At 43.6% G+C, this 18,665-nt stretch overlaps 1 protein-coding gene across 1 annotated transcript in view; it reads right to left on the reverse strand.

The window, feature by feature from the left end:
* NAPG (NSF attachment protein gamma) overlaps positions 1 to 18,665 on the reverse strand; it is a 307,511-nt gene that overhangs the window by 40,359 nt on the left and 248,487 nt on the right. The gene's annotated exons all lie outside the window — the stretch shown is intronic.

Here is an 18,665-nt window from a genome sequence, read left to right on the forward strand (position 1 = left end):
TCAGTGACAGCAATACAGAAATAGCAAAGACAGAAGTTATTCGTAGGTATCAAATACAACAAGCTTCTTGCATCCCCTCATCGAACACAAAACGCCATGGTTATTTAGCCAGAATTTAACATTGCAGGACACAACATTAAAGTTCAATCCCATGTCAAAACCTTGGGTTTCACCTTAGATTCCACTCTCTCATTGAGTCAATTAAACATGGTCACTAGTGCTGACAAACTTGTAGCTAATGATCCTCTAACAGGTCAGGCCTTCATTATCGGAAAAGCATTGTGAAACTATTGCCAAGGGATGCAATGCGTTATATGTCGGCTCTTCAACTTCCATCTTGCAGACTCCAAGTGATGCAAAATAGATCTGCTCGGGTTCTATTGAACACCCCTACATACACTAAATTTCCCCTTTGATGATAAAGCTTGATTGGTTTCCTGTGAAGAACAGGATTACCTTTAAGCTTCTTACCACTGCACATAGAGCCCTATATAGAAAAGACACCATCTATATTTGCAACCACCTGAAATGGCATTCCTTTTCTCAGCCACGGAGAGCAGCTTCATGCTATGCTAGGATTTTAAATAGTTTGAGACTCTCAAAATGATTGGGCAAGTCCAGTGCTGTTGTCACTGCTAACATTTGGAATGGCCTAATGGAAGATATTCGCAAATATGGAGGAAAAAGATCAATACCTTTTTTTTCTAAATGGGTCGAGACACCCGTCTAGCTCTCTTTGATTAGGTTTTGTTTTTCTGGGTCTATAACAAACATCATTCTGGGTCATTGGGCCACGCCACTCCATTTTGATTTACATTACAATACATTACAAAGTGTCAAAAAGATAATTACCACAAAATAGCTCACCGAGGACCCTAGCTTGGACCTCATGTCTGAAAGCCAGCACTCTCAAGATAGCTAGCTCCATTTGCCTAAACCCAGAATTAGAGATGTCTTTGTTAGTTTATAATATTTGTCCTTCCTTAATAATATTACTCCCCCGTTGTTAACTCCCCATTCCCCTGTATGGATTCCTTGCAATCTGCTTCACTCACCAATTACTTCCCCATATGACTTGAAAAGCACTCAGTTGCTGCCCGAAGCTAGGGCTGTACTCAATCAGTGCAATAATAATTCCTTACCTCTACCGAATTATTTTCTGGGAGATAATGGAAATAATAATGCATCCTTTACCACAGGTGAATATTGAACCAGCACTAATCACTAGTATGTTGGCAGCACTGATGATCAGTAGTCAGTTGAAGTAACCCTACCCCAACGTTCCCAATCTCCATCCTTCTCTGTGGAATGGAATAGCAAGGGGTTAAATAGGGTTTAATGAACATCTTTGAGCTGCTACAAATGTTGACATAGCCTTGGCGAGGATGTCTTCACAAACACAAGGGTACACTGTCCGGAGCCTCGCACTTTTTTTTTTACCAGGTCTAGCAGTAAAAGGAGAAGTTGTAATAGATGTTTTCATAATGTATGTCCTGTACCCCTAGATAGTGTCCAAAATGGGAATGGCGCAAGTGGTTCTCCGATAATGTTACCTTATGTCGTACAGAAAACAGTCCCCTCCATAGCAACAAAAAAGAAAATGCAGCTCTGTAAGTAGTGGGGGGGGGAACACATCACAGAATCTGCTAGCCTAGTCAATGCTCAGGTTTTCAGCATACCCAGGTACTGGAACCGGAAAGATGATGAAGAAAGCTTAATAGTGATTCCTCCCATTTTTGTAAGGTCATAAGCACAGTATCAAGACCTTAGAATGACCATGAAGTCTAGTTTTACAGAGTACATAAGGAGTAGATTAAGCAGAAGCTCATATTCTCTTGCCCTAAAAGGCATGCTCTGATTCTTTTAAAGAGAATACAATGAAAACGGTTTACATCCAAAACTCCATATTCCAAAAATTGGAATCTCGGATTACTGGATTCATTTTGGGGCATGAGAAAGTGAGACAATCCACTAAATTAATATATCTAGTCTTTGAGAGAGATGGCTTTTTGCTGCCAGATTTTAAAATACTCACTGGGTATCTATGGCAAACAGGCTCAAGAAAGTCTCCAATTATTGGGGGGAAAAAGATTTACATTTTACAAAATCAACAGAGGGAACGTTTCTTCAAAGAATGGAAAGATATTATAAAGAAAATAGATACCAGAGATTACTGATAACAGATTATGATCCAACATCTGCAGAAAGCAATACTGACAAGTCTATGCTTAGCTGAGGAACTGCATTGTTAACTAACATTTTTGGGCTGCAGCTTTTAGTACCATCAGGAGTATTGATAAAAGGTATAGCACCCAACGGCAGAGGTTATTATACATGTGGTTAATCGACTGGATGAAGGAAGGATACAAATAACATACTTTTTATTCTTTTAGTGACAACCAGACTAACAATGGCAAGAGACAGGATAGCAGAATATAAGCACCAGAAATGTCGCAATTGCTTCAGGAAATCTGTGGCACTTGTTACATGAACAAATACAAAACAAGAAAGAAGGAATAGGTTGACTTAGCTGCATGGCCCTTGACTAGAAGCACAAGTAACGAAATTAATAGGTGCCACTTTGCCCTACCTCACGCCCTTTACTGCCTGGGGGACCCCCGCCTGTCCACACCACTCCACTTATACGAAATGCTCCTGTCCGCACCACTTCACTTATACGAAATGCTCCATCTCCTTGAGAGTTGGCTCCCTTCATTGTAAACACTTGCTCTCTGTTATTTGCTCTTTGAAACAGTTCAGTCAATAAACAAGTCTTTCTGGCAGTTAAACAATATGGAAACTAATTCTGTAAGAGGCACAAATAAGGGAAATTATATGTCTCTTTCGTAGAGGGTTAAAAGTGCAATTAAAGAAAGAGTTGACCATAAAGGCAAAGCCATCCAATAAAACACAAAGGAATAATGCAATGCTACTAAATCTGCCAATAGGCGCCACATCATCCAAAAGATTGATTGCTATACAATCCCAGCTGTGGTTCACAGACCATGTGTGTATGTAGCGTAAATTAGCTTGTAATTTCCATCTGCCAAATGCTGTGCAGCAGCAGAGTGGAAAGTAAAGCTTCAACCACAGATCACCTCTCATATAACTTAGGATTGTATGAGGTTTATTTTCTGTTTGCATATGGTAGATCGCTATAGGGTCTTTGCAGAAGAGTTACACGGTGCATTCATTTATCAAAAGCACTGCCATCAAGCACGAGGGGACTAGTGCCAGATGTTAATAAATGCAATGGCCTCTCGGGTTACATCTCGGAAAGTCTGGGCGAGTAGTAGATGGAAGCCATTTGAGGCCTCAAAATTCGGACAGAGTGCCGAATAGAGAGAAGAACAATTGGTGCGAGACCTGGGACTCCCAAAAAGAGAGAGAAGAAAAAGAAAAGAATGAAAAGTTAAAAAAAAAAAAACAGCGACAAGAAGATGATCACCACAGAACAGAAGAGAACATTTGAAAACAGTTTAGACAACATAAAGCCACTATCAAATTGCCTATTTGATGAAGTTCCCGTCTCTCAACCAGTTGGGTTCAGTGTTTGGATACTAATGTCTCATGCCCAATGTAGGCTACCCTTTTCAAATCCTCTATTAATACTTTGGCACTCAGCAATTATGTTAGAGTTCTTTGTTAGCAGTGCTAGAATTTCCCTCAGGTTGTAGACGTGACATTATTTTTTGCAGGAAGAAGATTAAAGCAAACGTTCGTTTGTTGTTGGAATCCTCAAAACAGGCAAACCACTAGTGTTCACTGTTCCACGTGGACCTTTTCTCAATTTCTGGTTCCAGGAGTAATGTCGGCAGATCCCATAAGGAGGGGCAAAATAGTACCAAATGTTTCAGATTTTCTTCCGTCGAGTCACACAGTCTGCATAAAATGTCGTTCCCTGCAGTTTGGTTTCTTAGATTTAGAATTTCTTTAGTTTCCAATTGATTTAATCTAAATATCAAGAGGACATCACGCATCATTTTGTTTGGGAACTTTGTCAAGGATTTGGCGAGGGAGTTATATGATTTGGCTACCGGTGGCACCAACTTCATACATTTGTGCAAACTTCTTTGCTGTAGTGTTTCAATCCAGTCCCGTTGCCATAGTTTTTTCTTTACTTTGTTCGGATTTTTCCATAGGGTTTCCTTTGTTGTATTTAGCGTTTGTAATATTACTAGACAATTTTGCTCCCACATGCCTTGGATAGATCGCTCTTCTTCATCGTGAGATTTTTCTAGGATCTTGAACTGTGGTATGTTATCCATACTGTATACTTTCCTATATAGGGAAAGTGAGTTCCATATAATTTTTGCAGTTATGGATATCAGTCCAAGCTCAAATCTTATACAAGCCATTGGGGTTACATTTGGTAAGTTGAGTATTTTTTAAAATGTGTATTCACATGCATCCCAGACCCTATATGAACATCCGAGCATTGCCTCTGCTCCATGGATCAAGGCCAGGACCACCTTAGTCTTGTAAAAATTAAGGACTGGTTTCAGGCTAAATTTCCCATATTTGTTATTTATCATTGCGCCCTGGATGGTAAGTTGTTTGTTTTTAGATTTTATTGCATCTACCATTGGGGCGTCATTGATACTTGCACTTATCACACCAAGATATCTAGGCTGGTTCACACACTTAATATTCTCTCCAGCGATTTTTTATTGCATTTTCTTTTCCCATCTTTTTGGCCACATAGGTTTTTCATGACCAGGATCTCTGTTTTTGAGATGTTTATTTTAAGCCCGTTTTGTCAATTAATTCCTGCAAGGCTGTGAGTTTCCGTTGGAGATCTATCGGGGCGTGATCAACGAGAACAATATCGTCAGTGTATAGCATTCAATCAATCCCATTACCATTAATTTTCGGGGGAAATGAATTTACTTGTCTCAGGGCGGGGCCAACCTCTGAGATAAAGAAGTTAAACAGGACCGCACCAAGGGAGCAGCCCTGTTTCATGCCCCGTTCAGTAGTTATGGATTTAGACAGGGTGCCATTGCGATCCAGACATATTTTTATACTGGTGCTAGAGTATAGTTCTGTTATTGCGCCAACGAGGCCCTCTGGACATTTTCGCTCTCTAAATTCTTTCCACAAGAGATTGCGATCTACAGCGTCGAAAGCATGTGCTAGGTCCACAAATGCTAGATAGATGGGTTTCTTGGTTTTAATGGCCTCCATTTTGAGAAGATTGATGATCAATAGATTCAAGTTACATCCGACACCTTTTATAAACCCAGTTTGTCTCACGTCGTAGCTTCCTGACTACTTGATCCATGCTGTTAGTTGGATTTGGAGCTGGGTGGCAAAGATCTTTTCGACTATGTCGAGTAACGCAATCGGTCTATAGTTTTTTCGCTCGGACCGTGCTCCTTTTTTAAATATGGGCACGATTATAGCGGATTTCCAGGAAGGTGGTAATTTAGTGAAGAAATTGGATGCTGTATGGTTATTCAAGCCTATCCTCATCCCTCCATAACAAACAAAGATAAACTATGAAAAATATCAAGAACTATGAAGAATATTGCTGAACAAACACCTGCTTAGAGCAATTTGAGACCTTGTTAAAACTCAGCTTTTGGGTAGGGGTACATTTCAACATAAATTAATAAAGGAAGTCGCACAAGAAAATCACGTGGACAGAATGAAATTATCTAAAAATCCCCACAACAGTACATCACTCGCCATTTTGAATGTTTACAAACTGACAGAAACTCAGCAGAATGTCACAGGGAATAAATGGACATTGGCCGATTGCCCAGAGAACCAACCCAGAAGCCCAAAATCTAAAAGAGCAAGACTGAAGAGACTATTGAGAGGATTAGGGCACACAGAAAAAAAGAATAGGATATGGAGGGGTGTGACTTAAAACGGAAACTATGTAGCACCTGGCTCAGAGATGAGCCAAGAAAGGAAGTAAGTAACTAAAAGTAGAACAAACATATGGCCAAGACAGACCTACATTCACAGTCAGTTGAACAGAGAATCTAGTCCTTGAAGAACATCAGCTACTGAGAATTTACTTGGCCTATTAATTCAAAGTCAATTTACAAATCCTTTGTGATTTTTCCGCCCATTATATTTTCATTAAATGCCTTTAGTAACTGGTGAGGTTTAGAGGCTGTGTGTGATCTCTGGGGTATGCATTCATCTTTGCAGGAATGAGATCCAGGATACAACAGGCATTTCAGTACTTTAACATTCTGTTTTTATTAGCGAATATCTCCTGCGATTGGCTCTCAAATAGAGCCAGCTTTCTCTTTGTAAGTTTGAATATCAAGGCAGCGTTTCATCCTTTCGAAGTCAATCAACTGGTACAATTAAATGGTGTAATCATACCGGTTGTCATAGTGCTTAGTAGCTGAGGTAATTCGGCATGAAGAGCTGTTAAAGAACACTAATAATTGTTTGATTGCGAAAACTGGCCGGAGTAAGGGCTCTTTGTAATGTTTGTGTATGTAATATGCCACCTTCCTTAGCAATGCCACTCATTAGGGAAAACTGACAGTTGGTGAAATTGTTTTTACAATTTGATAGAGCTAATTACGATAATGATGTTTGCGTGACAGACAGCAGGTTTTCCATCCCATAACCAAAGCACCTCTACCCCACCTATGAGTTGCCTTCAAACCATCACAAATGATGCCAAGCATAGTTAGAATTTTAAAAGTTCTCTTGATTAATTCCACCTCATGATGGGCATCAGAGTACAGATAACAGATTATAGGGGGCAAGGCTATATGTGGCAATCTATGTCTAATACCAATAGCAAACCTTTGCACATTTGAATATCCTTCATACTATTAACTGCTCACTATTCTATCCATGTGTTAGAAGCCTACTACAATTCAATATTCCATCTTCCATTCTTGTTTGGTTTGGTTCCTTCTTTCAATATGTAAAGAGGGGCCAGGAATCACAACCAGTGTTAGGAAAGATAGTTTTTTTTGCTTTCCCTCCATAGACATCAATTTGTTATTATTTTTAAACTTTGCCTACTTTTGGAGGTGTGTGAAGCAATTTTGCTCCATTGACCATTGTAACTCTATCTGTTCTGGGGCACTTAACAGTCCCTGTGGCCGTCAGTGCAGGATGACTGTTCCCCATTGTAAAGTCTGTTTATTTTTCCTGCACACACCACCTTTTGTTAAGTGCGGTAGGGACACCATAGTCATAGGCCCGGACGAAGTGAGGGCCTTAACGAAAGCCCCGGGGAATTACCGGACTCAGTAGTGCCCCCACCGCGAGTAGCATATTGCTATTAGTACCCAAGAGCGGAGTACTAAAAGTACAGCAGCGTTTCGTTTTCCCTTTCCATGGCCGCCAACGGGAGCGGATGCGCTCGGAACAGAAGTGCTCCTAGCGTGTTCGCTCCCGAAAGACAAAAGAAGGTAAGGGAGGGAAAAGAACAAAAAAAATAAATATATACACCTGAATCCCCTGCAGGGGATGATGGCATCCTCCAGCCGTGTGGAGGCTCGCAGCGGGGATGGCCCCACTTCAAGCCTCCTCATTGGCTGAGGGGTTGCCACGCCCCCCGGGGTGGGCAAGGCAGCTGGAATCCCAACCGAGAATCGAAGGATTCTCGGCCGGGTAACGACCCGCCGAGAGCCAATCAGAATTTGTGTTACAATCTGCTTGACTCTGGACGCGTACTAATATGTGTTAATCGTTTTATGCACTTTTGCATTTTAACGCTTAATGCCAATTAGAGCCATGAGATGTTGCCTGTTCCTTGGCCATTTTATAGTTTGACCTTCTTCCTCCCCTGGAGTGGCCAGATTTTTCATCTATGGTAAGATCTTTCCCAGGGAAAAGCCCAAGCTTTTACAGGCAAAGTGGTGGTCTGTGTGTGTGGCTGGATGTTGGAGGCTGGGCTGATATAACCCAGTCCATATCCTTGCCAAGTGTGTGTTGCTGGGCAGATGCAGTGGCCAGAGGCTGTCCAGGATTGGACAGACCTTGCAGTTTGAAAGGCGCAGATCCTTTCCATTGGTGGGCTGTGAGCAACTTCAACCTGGATCCAGGATGAAAGGAGGAATTTTGGAGTTGTTCTTCAGATCATCGTTGGAGCCAAGATCTGTAAGAAGCAGTGCAGCCCACTGAAGAAGCAGAACTCGTCGTCGGAAGATCGCTAGAAGCCTTTTCTTCACTTGCCTGCCAAAGCCCTGCCTTTCTACCGATCTCAAGAAAACCTTCATCAGTGCGTCGACCCCTGGACCAGTGGGAACAACCAGTCCAGACCTCCGCTCGAATATCCAGCCAGTGAAAGCACTCTGAGCAGTCCCGGAACCATCCTTTGGGCTAGCCAGACGTCTTCCTGGCTACTTTGCTGCAACAGTCACTGTCCACGGTTGAGCAACGAGGCTCTGCAGATCCTCAGCTCATAGAACAAAAAGCATTTCCCAGAAGCTCCAGTTCTCTACCAGAAAGAGGTGCTTGCATGACCAGTTTCTTTGTTCTCTCCATGAGGGTCGACTTCTGCCATTTTCTTCATGTGATCATTGCAGCTCACACCTGTATTGCATCCTGAGAGTCCTTTGAGGTTGTAACTGGAGTGGTGGTCCCTAAGTCAGTGTGTTCTGAGTATCTAGCTGTCCAGAATCCAGAACCAGTCAACTGGAGCATGGAACTTGAACTAGCCGGAACCAATAATCCAACACCTGAAGTTACCCCTGCACCCGTGACCCTTGCGGCTTCATCCAAAGGGAACGAAGGTACACATCCAGAAGGCCCAGTGATTTCAGGAACTCTTACAGTGATCCCAGAATGAATCTGAGTACAGGGGGGTGAGTAAACATACATGTTTGCCACCCCCACTGTATACATATGGTTGTATGGGTGTAAACTCTTAGCCCTCCATCTCCTTTGCCTAGCTGTGAACGGTGGTGTACTGGCATGGTATCCCACCTTGGCTCCACCCCCTAGGTTGGTTGGATTGGGAAAGGATCTGTTAAAGGCTTTCCTCCTGAAATGGAACATGTACAACTACTTGTTGACTCAAGCCAAAAAGTGTGCAACTTCCTTAAGGAGACTCCTTGCCTCCTGAAAAGACTTTTATTCAGACCTGTATAAGAGTGCCTTGTTTGTGCGCTTAACTTCTTTGTTTCTCTGGGCTTGTAATATATCCCAGAATGTGTATGTAGGCTCTGGTTAGTGGTAGTAATGCATAGCTGCACCATGTGTGCCCATTTCATCTAAAAACTGCAAAATTGCAGCTCGACTTTGTTGGAAATCCTGTAACCTGGTTGTGGAGGTGTGCACACGGTAACTGGAAATGACCATATAGGGTAATTCCAAGCTATAGCATCTTCCTGGCCAGAAACTAACAAAGGGTTCAAAGGGTGTGCCTGGTAGCTAGAATGTCTGCGATTCTCCTGGAACCCACATCCCCATGGTTTGCCAGTGCAAATTCCACAAAAGGTTATATATGGCAATCAAAACTTACTGGCTGGTCACCATACGTTTGAATGGTGCACAAGTGTCTGACTGGAAGTTGGATGAACTCCAAGTCTCCAGGTTAGGGATAAAACCAGTCACCCTGCCTGGGTACTTCATAACATATTGGGACTTCATTCCAAAGCACCAGGAGGAAGGATTCAATGGGGTACCGATACAGAAGCTCTGCGCCAGAATCTCGTGAGCCTCTAAAAACGCAACAAGGTTCTGCTTCTCCTGTACCCAAAAGGACTATGAGCAGCGCTCCTTCCCCTTGAGCCAGCGAAATCCGTGATTTCCAACTTTGCGAGGCATTTTGTACTCGTCTGAACCACTGGAACCGGCCTGCGTTGTGTGTTAGGAAAGATTTTCTCTTGGATGCTTTCCTCCTACAGGATTTCTTTGGCATCTTTCTTTTTTCCATTGTTTAGACGACTCCTGTGTTGAACCTTTGGTGGCAAGTAAACACTTCTGCTTTACTTCCATTGCCCTTTTTCTCCTTATGGGGAAACTGATCTGTCCATAAGACTATCGGAACTTTTTGTGAATTGTTTGCATTGTTACAATTGCACACATCACCTTAAACTGGAGGGCTATTAGGATACTTTGTATCCTTATATTATTTTCTATAACAGTTTTTTGGTTACTTTTACAATGTGCCTAGGATAAGCTGCTTCCAGCAGATATTTTTCTACCATGTTTTTGTAATTTTACTCATTTTTTATTTAACGCAAATGACAATGAAGTGTGGCTAACACCCTAAAATGACAGTTACACTAGGGTTTTGCTCATCCTTCAGCCATATTGTTCTCTGGCCTTATTCCTGCCTTTTGAGGTCCCGAATTTCCACATATTTAAAGCCCTTTAACAGGGAAGGCTGCTGCTTTGCTGAGCTAAAAGGCGGTTTTGTGTGTGAGCTCAGATGTGGGGGCTGGGACTGTCTGGTGCCATGACACATCCAGGTCCTTGAATGTCTGTTGCTGGGCAGATGTTTTGGTCAGTGGCCATCAACGATTGGATTGCCATTGCCAGTTTGAATTGTGCAAATCCTTGCCATTGGTGGACTTGAGCAAAATCCCAGCCCAAATCTTAGATAAAAAAGTGCTCCTGACGCCATTCGACAGATCATTGTTGGAATCAAAGACCCTACGAAGACGTGCAGTACGCTGACAACGAGAGGACGACTCCTGGAGATGACCAGCATCAACTCCTGTGAAGTCCCGGTAAAGCCCTGCTCCTCTGTACTGATGTCAAGAAGGCCTTCAATGGTGCTTCGACCCCTGGTTCAGTTTCGACCACTCAATGATCCGTGCCTTCTTAGATTTCAGAAGAGTCCCTGGACCAACCAGTGGACAGATCATTTCTCTGCTGTGCTCCCTTGCTTCAGCCATCGCCGTTCTGAGTGCATCCTTGGAATTTGGAATCTTTGTCTTGTGCAAAAAAATATTTTTTGAAAGAATTAACAAAACAAATAAACATCTGCTCCTGTATTTTCAGCCTTTTTGCATCAACAGAAGCTGTGCTGGGCCTGCTCCTTTGTTCGGCAACTGAAGATCACCTGTCGCCACCTGACCGTGGTGACTCCTGTTGCAACTAATCTTCATCGATCCCTATAGGTGTCCTTAGGTGGTCTGCCCGGCAGTGATCATCTCTTCATCTGGGTGTTCTGCTGGAAGTTGTCTGGAAAAGATTGCCTAGCATTGCGACCGACCAAACCTAAATCCTACACCCAAATGTGGCCTATAAACCCACAACGCCTGGGCCTCATTCGATGGGACCAAGCACAGAAGACTGTCCCTAACCAATGCAGTGGTCTCTGGAGAACTCGGGAGTCAGGGTGATAAGTGTTGGGGAGGAGATGGGGTCTTCCCACCCCCTAAGCCAAATCGAATAAGGTTCAAACGTTAGAAAACACATTCTGGGAGTGAGGGTACACACAAAAGGGGATGAACGATCACTCTAATGTATGTATTCGGTATTACAGAAGACACACAAATGCAAACGCCATTGTAGACAAATGGCAGCCATACTAGAATGTAGGTCCAATCGCGTCGAATAGTATTAGATGCTTGAATATCAGGTCCCGTGCATGAGTGCGAGCTACACCATCACACACAGCCCATGAACTCCTCCACTGTTCCAAAGAATTACAGGTCCTAGCACACGGGAAAGAATGTGCCCTGCAAGGTCAAGAGAAGGGAGCAGTGCGTCTCTTGGCAATACCATCCCGTGAGACAGATAGCAATGCCTCCTGCGCTCAACGATCCCAACGTGAGAAATACAGCATTGCAATGATTTCATCCTGAGACCCGCGCATGCCACAGCATCACCCAAACCCAGACCACCAACCATGAACTTGTACACCCCTCGATCGATCACTAAGATCAGAAGGCAAGGCTATCGCACCTTCAGAGATGGGTCACGTGATTTATGTGACGAGGTGCAGAGTAACATCTAAATTATAGCCCGAAACTAAAGTGGAGGACCTTGGGCGTTGCTGAGCTGCCCGAGAATGAGTGAAGCACTTGAGTTAGTGAGACCTCGACTTTTCTGCAGCCGATTGGTGTGTGTGCCAGGTGTTTGCAACAATGATTAGGTAACAGTGCATAACAGAGTAGCCAATTAGTGTTAGGCCAGCCTCACCACGGATAATGAGCCCAGGAGCACCCACGTAGATGGAGATGGACAGATGAAGATGGACCAATGGCCTGGCATCCCATATGGAGCAGACCCTATATGTGTAGTGCCCATCCAATTGGGATGGTAGAATTGTATTGCATAACATGACGTCATGAGTGACGATGTCTGTAGTTATAAGACACTGCAAGTGTTTCCAGAGCTCAGAACATTCTCGTGCAGCAGAGTCCTTTGCTGGCGTTTTGCTGTTTTGTGAAAATAAACACTTGCCACCTTTGCAAGCACATCTTGGGCCTTCTTCCCTAGCGGGTTGTATTCTTTCTGGTGTGAGCGTAAAGTTAACTTCATAAGTTAAAATACCTGCTTCTGTTCCCCTCTGTTCTCCATAGTGTTAGATGGGCGTAAAGTCCTTTCCCTAAATCACTCTTTACTGACTTTAGTCAGGGCAGGCCTTGTCCAGGATTGCTTCCCTAGGTCTATCCTAGTGATTGGGATTGAGTGAATTCACTTTCATGAACTTTATCTAGCTTTTTGACTCTTACAATCAAAACCACTGCCATCGTCAATCTCTAAATAAACCTACCTGTGAAGTATAATCTTTAGAACTGGTGAGCGATTGACACAAGGCCCCAAACCACCTTAGGGTGGGACTCTAAGAGATGGGGAAGCTGTTCTAGGGTTACCTTGAAGTGCCTTTACTATTCTCTATGCATCTGAGTACTTACTGTGGTTAACAGTTCATTGAAATGTATTAGCAAAACCTTTTAACAGGGGATGTACAGCTATTTCATTTACCACTATTCTGCCGTAACTTACCAGGTATGATCATATTTATGAACAGTCTCTGATAACACAATCATGATTGAATTGTCTTCCCCTCAGAGAGATCACAGCTATGTGGTCCGGTATTACTGGTGATAATTCATGCTTGCTCTGTGGTGCTGCTAAGGAAGATTTGTTACATTTTATTTTGCATATGCCCATATCAGCGCCACAACAGTGATTCGCCTTCTGAGAAACAAGGGTGTTGCCCAATGTCTAGTTGCTCTCTACAATGTATTGTTGGTGGATACTCCATTGGTTGGATGGTCCTTGTTAACATCTCTCATACACGCTGGCAAATACACAAAGGACTGTATGGTGCTTCTATAATGGAAAAATGTCTATTTGTGAATATGTCTTTTCATAGATCATGGTTTTAAGCTGCTGTATATAGAGTACTGGCACTTTATTGAGACAGGACATTTTCTACAATTTTTTTTTTTTTACATCATTTGCATGTTTTAACTGTGTTTTTCTGTAATCTTTTATGGACGATTCGCCGAAATAAAGTATCACCGACTGAAATCAAATGCTTAATTCTCCTAATGGTACAGATCTGTTTTATAGTCTTGGTATGACAATATTTGATTAGAAGTATTTATGTGCTTATTAAAAGCCCAATAAATAATTGTATATATTTGTACTTACCTGTCCAAATTAAATTATTGGTGATGTTCTGTGTGGACTTATTGTAGCCCTAGACCACTCTCACACCCCTCCCGAGTCGAAGCTTCACCCTAACTGGGTTTATTAAACTTCAGTGTCCTTCTGTTCACCATAATAGGTTGGCATCCCAAATTCCAACCCCAGGATTGATTTTGGAAATCCATCCACCTGTTTAAGAAGCAGTAGCACTGTATCCTTCCAAAACCCAGCATTATAATTGCTACGGCTGGACCCTTTGTAAGACACACAACCATCAAGCAGGACATTAGTACTGCTCACCGGCACTGGCAGTCCAGCGGTTTGTCCAGCAGCTTTTTGTCCAGAGTGAAAATCTTTGACCCTGGCTAGAGTCACCATTGTACTTTAGTCATCTCGAAGCTGCTGCAATGCCTTTTCCTCATCAATCCTGCGTCTGCATGGTCCATCAACCGCTTACAAGCCTTGAAGTTCCACTACCTCAAGACTGGGATCTTCCGCTGCTAACCAAGCCCATACAGCAGACAACCTGACCCCGTGCAGCTGCAAAGTTAGAACACCAGTCTGTGGGCATTTTCTGCAGCTTTACTTCTTCTTTGAAGTCCCAGGCTCAGACTGGCATTTTGGCTCCATTGCTTCAGCCATGGGATTCTCTGCTGTACCTATGTGAAAATTGGCCTTATATATGGTACAATGATTGGGAATGACTAACATGAATTAGGAAACTGTTGCCACACTTATTCTTACCACTTGCCTTGTAATAAATGGGCTGATGGCAGAAAACAAACACCCCCGTATGAGATGTGGATCCAGAAATGGGTTCTATGTCATTTCATCAACAGTTTTTTAGACGGTTGTTTTTCCAAACTAGGATTGCTGAAAAAAAATAATCCAATTTCTTTGGGGGATCCCCCCAAACCCCTCCTCCACTACCTATGTTTTACTATTCCCAACCCCCCAACCCTTTATATGCCCTTTCCCACCCCGCACCTCTGCCTATACATTTCTATGTGTTTATTCTGCAAAATATTTTCAACAACCGTCAGAAATACTGCTGTCGATGAAAGGACGTCGTACCCAGAAATTATGGGAATTGCTGGCTGTTGAACCCATAAACTACTCCTTTACCTCCTGAAGCAGCTCATTTCTCGGATGATGGCAGTCTATTTTTAGTTGCCCACGGGGACTTAGAATTTTAAACCTTCTTGGTAAGGAATGAAGACGACAGGTGGAGTTTTGAAATAACTGTAGGTAAGTTATTTCAATTGGCTATTAACATTGGACCAAACATGGAGGGCATGGTTGGGAAGGTAGAGGTGGGAGTGAATTCCTTTAGTTTTTTTGGGATACAAGAGTCCTTTACATTTAGTGTATATTTCTTGGTACAATCAGAATATGGCAACAGTTGGGAAAAATAAATAATATATTTCTCACATATTTTTTTAAAAATTCAAGTACTTTCTTTGTCTTCAATTAAAATGTATGGTGGAATAATTGGCTGATCTTAAAACAACTAAAAATGGCTGCAGGTGGAAACACTGGTTACCTCACAGTACAAGTCAAAATGCATGCACTGAAGGACAACCAGTGTTCACTAAATCTCCACTACACAGGGAGAGAGATGCAACATTTGGTCTCTTTGACCCTGTTTGTAGCTGTCACAATCTGCAGTTCCCTTCACTTTCCTGTTCATGGGTGCAATAAATGGTTGAAGTAACCCACTGGAGAAAAGGACACCAATTACAAGCCCCAGGGTGAAGATTCAAGTTGCAATGTCCCACCTATGAATACAAGTCACTCACTACCTGATATGAACGCCAGTTCGATATGCATCGACAAGAGTGAATCATCAATTACCAACGTGCAGGGGAAAATGCAAATGTTGGACAATAACGAGGGATGAACTGAATTTCTGTAACATATTCAAAGAAGTTTGCATATTTAACAAAAGTAAGGAGATTCTAGACCCACTTACCTTCAATGGTTTAATTTACAAACGGAATAATCCTAGGTTGTTAATATCTGTGATTGAATTAATAGCTATTGAACTGATGAGCATTAAATGACAACACTGTGGTTGTGCCATGCACCATTTTGTATACGTTTCATATTTAGATCATGACATGAGTTTGGATTGTAAACTTTTTTTCATGAACACATTATGTACATGTTTTTTACAGCATGGAACAACATTTATTTATATTTCTTTGCATTTATTGCAATGCACATAACCCTTGGGTATCTAAGTGCTAGTTTCATTGAGGGAATGGGGGGGTGGGAGGGCCCCGAGGGTGAGGCAAGGTTAGAAGATATAGGTTGGGAGCCGAGGAAGAAGGGGGCTGGGAGGGGGGGGGTCGAGCAGCTTGGAGTGGACAGTAGGCTTCGGGGTTTCTTTGCATCAGCACGAGCATAGAGTCTAAGAAGGTGCTGTATTCGGTGAACAGCCACGTCTTTAGATTTTTGCGGAAGGTCCAGTAGGCTGGTTCCTTTCCGAGGGCCGGTGGGAGATTGTTCCATAGTTTGGCAGGCACAGCCGTGAAGCTCTTGCCACCCATCGAGAGGCGACTGGAGTTGGGGACCTTGAAGAGGTGACAGTTCGCGGATCTGAGTGGTCGGGCGGGAGAGTATTTCTCCACACAGCGCGATAGGTAGGTCGGGGCTGTGCTGGAAAGGCATCTGTGGACTACGGATAGAGTTTTCAAATTGATCCTCTCGCGGATAGGTAGACAGTGTGCGTCTCTCCTGGCTTCTGAGACATGGTCAAATTTGGAGAGACCTGTAGCAGCTCAGAGGGCATTTTTCTAAATAGTTTGTTCAAGTTGCTGGAGAACAAGGCATTACAATAGTCGATTTGCTGCGGTGATGGACAGGCAGTTGGGAGTGGAGAGGAAGGGTTTGCTGGTGTGGAGTTTGGCGGTATAGGCCGCTGATGAGATGATTCACCTGACGCAAGAGGTCAAGGGTTGAATCGAGGTATATACCTAGGGTTTTGGCTGCAGATGATTTGCGATGGCATCTTTGATGTCATGGGTGTTAGTCCTTGCAGTGCACACTGGTGGCACGAGTTATGGTTGCTTAGATGTAAACTCCTTGTATGCTGGCTCTATGTTGTGTAGCATGGAGTGGTGACCTTATGATGAGGATTTCAGTTTTATCATCATTGAGGCATAGTAAGTGAGATGCCATCCAGTTTTGCATGACTTCATACAGAATTGATGGTGGCAAAGTGCTGTGCGTGGGATCCAGAGAGGGGGGTGAAGAGCTGCATGTCGTCAGCGTAGTTCGTAAACGAGATGCCGAGGAAGTGAAGTAGGTCGAACAAGGGGTTTTGTGTAAATGCTGTAAAGAGTGGGGGGAGCCTTAAGGTACTCCGCAAGTGACCAGTGGGGGTGAAGCAGTAAAGTCGTCAATGAATACTCGCAAGGATCTGTTGGGTATAAATTATTTCATCCAGTCAGTGGCAGATGTGGAGATGTTGGCTGTATAGGTGAGTTGGGAGCAGAGTGTCTGGTGATCTACCAAGTCAAATGCTGCAGACAGGTCCAGCATCATCAGAATTACAAGTTTGCCAGTGTCCTTGATGGCAATGAGTTGATTTTTTAGGGCTAGAAGGGGAATTTCTGTTCCATGCCTGGGGCGGAACCCTGACTGGAGGACACCCAAGATGTTGTTCTCCTGGAGGTAATGTTGGACCTAGATGCAGGCTACACGATCAGGATCTTGAGGAGGTAGGGTACTGTTGTGATGGGGTGATAGTTTGTGGGTATGGTGGGATCGAGGGAGGGCTTTTTGACCAGCAGAAGGACCCAGGCTTCCTTCAAGGAGTTTGGCACCGATGTGGAGGTGAAGGAGGCATGATGATGGCTCAGATGATTGGAGTAAGTGACTCGGCAGAGTATTTGATAATCGGGGCAGGGCAGGCGTCACCTCTGCAACAAGAAAATTTGAAACTGATAATCTTGGTGGCTTCGGGTTCTGAGACCGGGTGGAAGTTGAAAGGGGTGCAAGCAAGGGTCCATAAAGCACTGGGGGCAGTGGGTGGTGTGGGTTTCGATTGCATGGCTTGTTGTTTGGAGAGGATATTTTCTTTGAGGGAGTTCATTTTCCCAGTGAGGGCATCTTGGATTTTGGTGCACCAGGCGCTGTCCACTGTCAGGTGTTGCGGGGGTGGGGACTGGGGGTAGGAGGAAGTCTCTACCTCCCGGAGGATAATGAACAGTTCCCGTGAGTTGGATTTGGCATTACTAATCCTGCAGTTGTGGCTGCTAGCTTTTGCATTGTGGTTTCCCTTCTAAAGGCTTTGGCGAGGGAGGTGAAGATGGCTTTGGAGGTGGGAGAGGGGTATTTCCTCCATGCTAGCTCAGAGGCAAGCTCTTTTTGGCTCGGGATTCGAGGAGCTCAGGTGTGAACCAGGCGTTTTTTTTTAGGGCATATTTGGCTTTCCATAGTTTGAGCGGGGCAAGCATGTCGAATGCCTGGGCAATGGTTTTGTTGTAGATGTTGACCAGTGCTGCTGGGTCTGTCACTGAGGTTAGGGGTTGGGTGAAGCCAGCAAGTAGCGGGGTGAGGTTGTTCTTGTTGAGATTGTTTGTGCAGCGGGCCAGGCCTTCTGGTTTTGAAGTGTGAACCGGACTGATTGGTAAAATAAGTTCTCAAACAGACAAATGCTTATGCACATACAACTCTCCTAATATCCTAACCCACCTCCTCCAACTGTGCGCGTGAGATGGCAAACAAAGTACTGACGGGTTCTGATTTAATCTACATATCTAAAAGTCCAACTTTGTCTGTGGGTTTTAAGGCGGGATATGGGGGTTCGTGGCTTGGCGAAGTGTTGGTCCTTATACAATTCCACACTGTTTGACCAATCTGCATCAATTTTTGCCTACTTACATGTTAGGACCCTCCGGGCATTACAGGCTACATGACATGTGGACACCCCACCTCTTTTCCCCAGATTTCAGCAACAGTAAGCAGTAAACCATGTTCACCGGGAAGAGAAACAAAAAATGTAAGAGAGACGAATGCAGTTAGCAGTCCAGAAGGTTCCACATTTTAGCTGCATCAGGTGAAATTACTTTTCCAGAGGATTTTTGCGAGATGGTGCCTGCCGACGAAGC

The sequence above is a fragment of the Ambystoma mexicanum genome, chromosome 5p, assembly GCF_040938575.1.
Source record: "Ambystoma mexicanum isolate Mex_15411 chromosome 5p, UKY_AmexF1_1, whole genome shotgun sequence".
Taxonomy (NCBI): domain Eukaryota; kingdom Metazoa; phylum Chordata; class Amphibia; order Caudata; family Ambystomatidae; genus Ambystoma; species Ambystoma mexicanum.